The sequence below is a fragment of the Herpailurus yagouaroundi genome, unplaced genomic scaffold, assembly GCF_014898765.1.
Source record: "Herpailurus yagouaroundi ecotype Mexico unplaced genomic scaffold, PumYag 29, whole genome shotgun sequence".
Classification (NCBI taxonomy): Eukaryota; Metazoa; Chordata; class Mammalia; order Carnivora; family Felidae; genus Herpailurus; species Herpailurus yagouaroundi.
In genome coordinates, this window is record NW_024412377.1 from 19,592,576 (window position 1) to 19,602,081 (window position 9,506).

Below are 9,506 nucleotides of genomic sequence, written 5' to 3' on the forward strand. Positions count from 1 at the left end.
CCACCCAGGCGCCCCTCCTTATACTGTTAAAGAAAAAAAACTAAGAGAGATTTAGATTTGACTTCATTTTATTGTGATTTTTCAATACGAAAATGAATAATTAGGAAATGTGCTAATAGAGCTTTTCATGGTCTATATGGGAGGCTGATACGTAAGCCCACATTGGTTATAGCTCACCTTTTTCAAAAACAGGTTTCTAATATAAAAGATTATTCTGAGGTACTGCTTTTACACTTGAAAATAATAAACCTAGGTTCTAGAAACTTAAATGCTACTGAGTGGTCTGTAACTAGTATTAACCCATATTATCTGCATTTACATGTTTGTTAGTTGCAATTATCTTTCTCTATTCTCCCTTCAGGTTTAAATAACCAAATAAAACTTCTAAAAGTTTGAAAATATTCAGAATTTTTTTCACCAAACTTAATTAGAATGTGTTGCATTTTATAGATATTAGTATGGACATAGTTACACAAAGACTGTTAAAATGAGGACAATAATATATGGATACTTACTGACTTACAGTTGATTTTGTGTAGGAATAGCTAAGAGTTTTCATAAAAATAATTTTTAATACTGCATGCCCTGTTGCATTATAATGGATCAGTAAGCTACCACCCATGGACCAAATCTGTCCAGAGGTCCAAATGTGGCCTGTTGCCTGTTTTTGTAAGTAAAGTTTTATTGGAAAAAATCCTCCCCATTCTTTATGTAGATTTTATGGCTGTTTTCATATTACAGTGAAAGACTTAAGAATTTGTCATATAGACCAAGTGCCCACAAAATTTAAAATATTTACTACCTGACTTCTTTATGAGTTTGCTGACTCATGTGTTACAAGGAAATTTTCAGGCAACATAGTCTCAGATACCTTAGAATATATATATATATATATGTATATATATATATATATATATTCTCTCTCTCTCTCTCTCTATATATATATATACACATATATATATATACATATATATACACATGTGTGTATATATATACACACATACACACACACATATATGTATATTAATGTTATATTAATTCTTGCAATAAATACCCATTTAGCTTTAGCTTTCAATTAATAGTGAAATAGAAATTTTAAACTCAGTGAATTTTAGAAATGAGTACTGAATTAAATGATTCCCTATTTACTAATGTAACCCATTCTCAAACTGAGCAAAGTAGACAAAATATTGCCAAATGTGCAGTGAATATTATATATTTTCTAAAGATTCAGTGTTTGCAAGCATGCATTTTGTCTTATTTTTGTGTTATAGAGAACATGATTGTTTAAATCACTATAAAAATTCTAGGGTTTTGCTATTTCTTTATGTTTTTACATGGATTCTCCTATATATCTTTTTAGTCACTGCTATTCACTCTTATTTAGAAAAATCAATTCTCCTATCCCTTGAAAATGATGAGTAATATTCAGTTTAGGATACCATAAAGTGGTATATCTGAAGAAATATTTAAAATGTAAGGTCCCTACTGAGAAAATTCATTAGCCATTTCAACTGTGCTTAGACCAATATTTTTTTCAGTCATGGTCATTACTTTTTATACTGAGAGATAGTTCAGGTTAATTTTTCTCTTTCTATCTATAATGAAATATCCACATATGAAAAGCAACATTGAGTGTTCCATTCCAGGGATGAAATACTTTTTACTCATTGATTATGTTCAGTAGCTGTAGTTGAAATATTAGAAAATAGTTTGAATTCCCTACTTCATTTTTAGATGTAACAATTTTTAAATTTCATCCATGTGCCAGTTAAAGTTATATTGAATTTCTCCATAGAATCACATTTTAGGAATTGCTAATTAAACTCAACAGTTTCTTTCACCACTATGGACCCTGAAACTAGAGGATATAAGTACTTGTGCACGGTCACCTAAGTTCTCATTGCAAGACTCCTTCTTCCTGCTTCTACTGGTTACACAATATTTGTAAACCTAGTACCTAAAATAGTAATTCCATTTTATTATAAATACTGCCAGAAGTTTTCAAAATAATCAAGCTTGCATGCATTAGTGCTAGAAAGCTAATTAAGAATGGAAAATTTAAGATTACTCATCAGTTTAGTATGTCATGACTACACATAAAAATCCCTGACGTCTTTGCTTCTATGTTAGCTCACTGCTTCACCGCATTTAAATAAAGTAGGTAACAAGGACTGCTCTAGTATTTGAACAGCCGTTCAATTTGAAAGTAATTCAATGAGGGTAACCACTAACTCAACTAATCCAGTTAGATGAGCAATAAGTAATAAATAATTGATTTTCATTAGATATTGGCAATATATTAGGTTACTTTGGGTTAGTCAAACAAGTAGTTTCTTATTTTGGTCCATTTAAGTTACAGAATGTGGACAGAACACCTTTTTAATATATTATTGATCTCATAGACAAGAACAGCCACATCTTGTAAGTAGAAAAATTTGAATCATAATTAAATCACATGGGATTTTTTTTTCTCAGTCTCTTTAGGTATTAATAAAAGGTCTTGCAGGTGAAAACATTAATCTAACTTTTAAATTATACTTCTTGGAGTTTATAATTTTATTTTAGCTTGAAATTATGGCCCTGTTTCAGCTCTAAGATTTTTCTTTTTTAGAGGCATAATTAACAAATGGAAAATTATTATTTCTCAAAAAGTAAACAATATATTTGCATACATATGAGAAAATATGAAGTCAATATATTTAATAGAAACAATGGTTTTAGATTACTTTTATGCAAAGGGCAGCTTTATATATAAAACTTTAGAGAGAAACAACAAGAAGTAATCATTGTTGAAAGGAATATAAGAATATTCAAATAATTTTAACAATAGAAAGCAGTTTTATTATAATTATCATTTTTTGTTATGACTTCAAAATATTCCTTTTAACTATTTCTTAGGGCTAATGGGAATATATGCTTACTATCAATTTTTTTTTCCATTTTAGCAAAGAGTAGCAAAATGTACTCTTTTAGTCCTAGCTTCCAGTCATCCCTGTACTATTATTACTGTTTTTTACAAACTGCTATAAGAAGTGCCTGGGTGGCTTAGTCAGTTGAGCATTTGACTTTTGATTTTGGCTCAGGTCATGATCCCAGGGTCGTGGAGTAAAGCCCTGCATAGGGCTCCATGCTGAACTTGGAGCCTGCTTAAGATTCTCTCTCTCTCTCTCTCTCTCTCTCTCTCTCTCTCTCTCTCTCTCATTCTCTCTCCCCATAAAAAGAGAGAGAGAGAGAGAGAGAGAGAGAAAGAAAGAAAGAAAGAAAGAAAGAACTAGAGATAGTCACACTGGATAAAATGTTAACACCTCTCTTGATCTTTCCTTCCTCCTGAATTATTTCATCTATTCATCTTGTAAACTGTGGAAAAAGCAAATCATATTTGGATATTAGAAAGTAGTCAAAGGTAAAGAAAGAAAAAATAACTCAGTTTATTCGTGTTAATGGGAAAACACAGCGATCTTTAAACATTTTTTCTTCCCATGGGGGTATCAATTTGGTGAACACATTTTTACCAATGTGTAAATTTGTAAGCATATACTTATAAGTATAGAATATGGTGGTCAGTTTGGTTAAACAATACTTAGGTGTTGTGGTGAAAGTATTTTGTGAATAACATCTACAAAGAGTTAATTTTAAGCTAAAAACAACAACAACAATGACAAATTACCCTTGATAATGTGAGTGGGTCTCATGCAATCACTTGAAGGCCTCGTAAGCAGAAACTGGGGTTTTTCTCAAAGGAAGGAATTCTGCTTGAAGACTGTAATACAAATATCTTGTCCAGTTTCCATCCTGCTCACACAGTTGTGGAGTCTGGTGACTGAAATCTACACGGCAGACCAGCCAACTGGAAACTCAGGCAAGAGTTGAAGTAGCAGTCATGAGTCTGAGATTGTGGGGGCAGGACAGTAGGCTGGAAACTCAGGCAGGAAATGTAAGCCTTTTTAATCAAAAAGCATGAGTTTTCCTACTCTGTTGTCATGACTGTTTGACTCTTGGGGTTTCCTTGAATTTGCATATTAATTTTAGGATCAGTTTATAAACTCTACAAAAAGCCATCTGGAATTTTGATAGTATTTCATTGAATCTATAGATCATTTACAGACTAGTGCTTATCCAAGAACTCAAAATACCTTTCCATTTTTTTTCATGTATCTTTAATATCTTTAGATAACGTTTTGTAATTTTCAGTGTTCGAGTCTTGTGCTTCCTTTTCTTAAACTTATTTCCAAGTATTTAGACTGTGTTATGCTACTGTAAATGGCATTATTTTCCTATTTTCATTTTTGGTTATTTTTTCCTAGCAGGCAGAAATGAGATTGAGTTTTGTATATTGGTCTCATATCCTGTAAACTTGCTGAAATTACTTAACAGCCTAATAGGTATTCTGGGTTCCTGAGGATTTTTTTCACATAATATCATGTCATGTGCAAATAGAGACAGTTTCCTCCACCCTTTCTTTTTTTTAATTTTTAAGTTTATTCATCTATTTTGAGAGAGAGAGAGAAACATAGCACACGGACAGGGGGGGACAGAGAGAGGGAGAAAGAGAGAAAGAATCCCAAGCAGGCTCCATGCTGTCAGCACAGAGCCTGATGCAGGACTCAAACCCACAAACTGCAAGATCATGACCTGAGCCGCAGTCAAGAGCCTGACACTTAACTGACTGAGCCACCCAGGCTCCCCTCTTTTTCCCTTTCAAATCCGGATGTGTTTTATTTCATTTCCTTCTCTAACTGCCCTCTGTAGGACCTGTAGCACCTGCGGTACAATGTAAATAGAAGTGATGACAGGGAACACTCCTGTCGTTTCAGATGTTAGTGGGAAAGCATTTACTCTTTCACCATTATACATTATGTTAGGAGTGAGATTTTTGTAGTTGCTCTTTGTTTGGAGGAAATCTCATCTGTTCCTAAATTTTTTATTGCTTTATAGTGAAAAGGGCCCTGAGTTTTGTCAAATGCTTTTTCTGAGTCTATTTTGATGATGATATTCTTGTTCTATTAATATGGTGTTGTTACATTGAATGGTTATTTTATGTTGACTCAACTCTGCACTACTAAGTCAGTTCCATAGTCAGTGTAAAAATCTTTTAATATACCACTAGATTTGTTTTCTAGTATCTTACTGAGAATTATTTTGTCTATCTCCTTAAGAGATATTAACCTTTAGTTTTCTTCTCTATGATGACTTTCTCTGGCTTCATAATAGCATAATACTATCCTCATAGAATGAATTGAGAAATTTTCCTTACTCTTCTAGTTTTTGGAATAAGTGTTAAAAGATTGATGTTAAATACATGACATATAATCATTCTGATATGCTGTTGGATACATAATTCGTGGAGGAGTTTTAAATCTTTATCTCTATGGGATATTTGTTTTATTTTCATCGTATTTACTTGAGAGAGAGAGAGAGAGTGTGGGAGACAGGGGCAGAAGGAGAAAGAGAGAGAGAGAGAGAGAGAGAGAGAGAGAGAGAGAGAGAGAGAGAGAAAGAATCTTAAGCAGTCTCCACACTTAACGCAGGGTCCAATGTTGGGCTTGATCCCACGATCATGACCTGAGCACAAACCAAGGGTTGGGTTCATCTGAGCCACCCAGGCACCCTGTCTTGGTTTTTTAACTTGTGAATTCTTTGTCTGGTTTTGCTATCAGAGTGACATTTACCTCACTGAATAAGTGGAGTATGTTTCTTCTTCTTCTATTTCTCAGAAGAACTTGATAAAGATGGTTGCTAATTCTTCATATATCTGGTGGAATTTGCCAATGAAACTATCTGCTTGGGTTTTTCTTTGTTTGGTGTTTGAGTTTTAATTCATTCTCTTTTTGTATGTGTGTTATTATTACCTTTTTGTATTAAAAATGTTTATTTAAACATTTAAAAGGTGGAAATTCTCAATTTTATAAGAAAAGAAAAAAATCATATGCTGAAGTCTCTAAGATCTATGGTCACTTTCATTATGGCATATTATTAAAATTGTTCTACTTTATTATTCATTATTGTTGTTAACCACTTACTCTGCTTAATTTTTAAATTGAATATTATCATAAGTACATATGTATTGGAAAAAACAGTACATATAGGTTTCAGTAATATCTGTGGTTTCAGGCATCCATCAGGGGTCTTGGAACATCCCCCCACAGATGAGGAGGAACTCGTCTCTTAATTCTCTTAATTACTCTTTCTCCACATTCTCTTAATTACTATAGCTACAGGGTTGGCATTACCATCAGGCAAAGTGATCCCTCCAATTTTATTCTTATTTTTCAGTGCTGTTTTAGTTATTCTAAAGTCTCTTCCTTTCCATATAAAACGTCGAATAATGTTGTCTATGTCTGAATCTTGCTTGGATTTTGATAGGAATTTCATTAAATGTTGACATCTTTTCTACATTGTCTTCAAATCTTTGAACACACTATGTCTCTCCATTAAGAATTCTTTATCTCAGTAGTAATTTGTAATTTTTAGCACATAGATCCTATAGCATATTTTGTTAAATTTGCATCTAAGTATTTCACTGGAGCATTTTTCTGAGTATTACTTTTTGGTCTCCATATATTTATTGTTAGTACAAATGTGATTTTTTTGTATGTTGGTCTTATATTTGCAATCTTGCTGAATTCACTTATTAATTCTGAGGGTTTTTTTTTTCCTCAATAAAAATAATCATCCCATTTTCAAATAGTGAGAGTTTTATTTCTTCCTTTCAATGTGTATGATTTTTATTGCCATTTTTTTTTTACTCTTTAAAATGGGAACAACTTCCAGTACTATATGGAATGAGAGTGGACATCTTTGTTTTGTCCCTAAACTTACAGGGAAAATAATCACTCTTTTAATGTCAAGCATGATGTTTGTTGTAGATTTGTTGAAAGTGTCCTTATCAAGTTGAGAAAGATCCCCTCTATTCCAAGTTTGTGTGAGAGTATTTATCATACATGGGTATTGATTTTTAAACGCCTTTTCTGCATCCATTGATATGAGCATATGATTTTCTTCTTAGCCTATTGATGTGGTATATTACATTGACTGATTTTCAAATAAGTTACTAGACTTGCATATCTGGAATATATCCCAGTTAGTCACAGAATATAATTATTTTTAAACATTGCGGATGTGATTTGCTAATATGTTATGAGGAATACTTGCACAGCCTTTTGAGTTTCCCTACTTTCTCTTAGCATAATGTGTTTGATTGATTCTTTTTGTTGCATGTATCTGTAGTTTATTTCTTTTTATTACTTTCATTTCATGGATAAATAGAGTTTGTCCATTACTTGATTGAGGGGCATTTGGGTTGTTTATACTTTTTACTGGTTATGAATAGAGCTATGATAAACCTCTGCATAAAGGCTATGTGCAAATATGTTTTTATTTCTCTGGAGTAAACACATGGGAGAGATCTTTAGTTCACATGGTTAGCATATATATAAATTTATAAGAAATGACCACACTATTTTCCAGAATTATTATATAATTTTACAGTTCTTCCACAATGTACAGGATTTCTAGTTGCACTCCACATATTCACCAATTCTTGGTATGATCAGTTTTGATTATTTATTTGCCTCAATTTTATCCATTCCTGTAGGCAGGTGTGTAGTAGCATTTCATTTTGGTATTAATTGGCATTTCTCTAGAGCCTAAAGATGTTGAACTTTTTTTTTTTTGATGTGCTTATTTTCTATCCATAATTCTACTTTGTTGTAGTTTAGTTCAAGTATTTTGAGTTCCTTTTTATTGGATTGTTTTCTTTCTTATTATTGAACTTTGAAATTTTTTATCTATTTCAGAAATAATTTCATTATCAGCACTTCTGGTAGTGGCAGTTGGAGGGGCTGAAGCAAGATGGGTCAAAGTCAGAGTGGTGGTCATGGCCCTGGAGGTGGCAAGAAGGATGAAAAGGACAAGGAAAAGAAATACAAACCTCCCGGGCCAACTAGAGTGGGGAAAAAGAAAAAGAAGACAAGGAGATCAGATGCTGTCAGCAAGCTAACACGGAGATACCTCACACTCCATGCCAGTTAAAGTTACTGAAAAGACTATTTTCTCATGGAAGAAGAATTCATTAGAGATCGGGAACAAATGAAACTTTTAGAAGAAAAGCAAGAGGAGGAAAGATCAAAGGTGGATGATCTGAAGGGAACCCAATGTCAGTAGGAATGTTGGAAGAGATCATTGAGGGCAATCATGCCATCGTGTCTACATCTGTGGGCTCAGAACACTACGTCAGCATTCTTTACTTTGTAGACAAGGATCTGCTGGAGCCAGGCTGCTCGGTCTTGCTTAGCCACAAGGTATATGCCATCATAAAGGTGCTCATGGATGACACAGACCCTTGATCACAGTGATGAAGGTAAAAAAGCACCCCCGCCAGGAAACTTATGCTGCTGTTGGGGGGCTGGACAACCAAATCCAGGGAATTAAGGAATCTGTGGAGCTTCCTCCAACTTATCATGAATATTATGAAGAGAGGGGCATAAAGTACCCAAAAGGGGGTCATTCTGTGCCACCTGGCACAGGTGAAACCTTATTAGGAAAGCAGTAGCAAACCAAACCTCAGCCACTTTTTTGAGTGGTTGGTTCTGAACTTATTCAGAAGTATCTAGGTGATGGGCCTAACCTCCTTCAGGAATTGTTTCGAGTTGCAGAAGAATATGCACCATCCATCGTGTTTATTGATGAAATTGATGCCACTGGAACAAAAAGTTATGTCTCAAATTCCAGTGGTGAGAGAGAAATTCAATGAACAATGCTGGAACTGTTGAACCAGTTGGATGGATTTGATTCAAGGGGTGTCATGAAAGTGATCATGGCCACAAACCAAATGGTAACTTTGGATTCAGTACTCACCAGACCAGGCTGCATTGACAAGAAAATTATGTTCCCCCTGCCCGATGAAAAGACTAAGAAGCACGTCTTTCAGATGCACGCAAGCAGGATGACCTTGGCCAATATGATGTTACACTGGATGACTTGATCATGGCAAAAGATGACTTCTCTGGGGCCGACATCCAGACAATCTGTACAGAAGTTGGTCTGATGGCCTTGAGAGAACATAGAATGAAAGCAACAAATGAAGACTCCAAAAAAATCTAAAGAAAATGTTCTTTATAAAAAACAAAAACAAAAACAAAAAACAAGGCGGCATCCCTGAGGGGCTCTATCTGTCGGAGTGTCCTGACTCCTCAGAGGTATGAGGTTGGGAAAGTTGCCCAGAGGAACCCATGTTCCAGTTGATCTTTCTTAGTAAAACCTCCTGTGTCCCTTTTTGAGTGTGATGTGCAGGGTGCCCGCTGGGCTGCCTTCATCTGTTGGTCACGTGCGGTACTCTCCCCCAAATAAGGCAAGCTCCTTTTCAAAAAAATCAAAACAAAAACAAATAAACAAAAAACAAGAAATAATTTCTTTATCAAATGTTTTATTTCAATCTGTGACTATTAATTTTTATGCAAACTAACTTGTCAATTTGCTTTTTATATATTTTTCTTTGGTTTTCT

At 34.1% G+C, this 9,506-nt stretch overlaps 1 pseudogene; it reads left to right on the forward strand.

Moving 5' to 3' along the window:
* The first annotated feature begins 7,822 nt into the window (after positions 1–7,822).
* LOC121040885 (26S proteasome regulatory subunit 4-like) lies at positions 7,823–9,127 on the forward strand (annotated as a pseudogene).
* Positions 9,128–9,506: the final 379 nt, after the last annotated feature.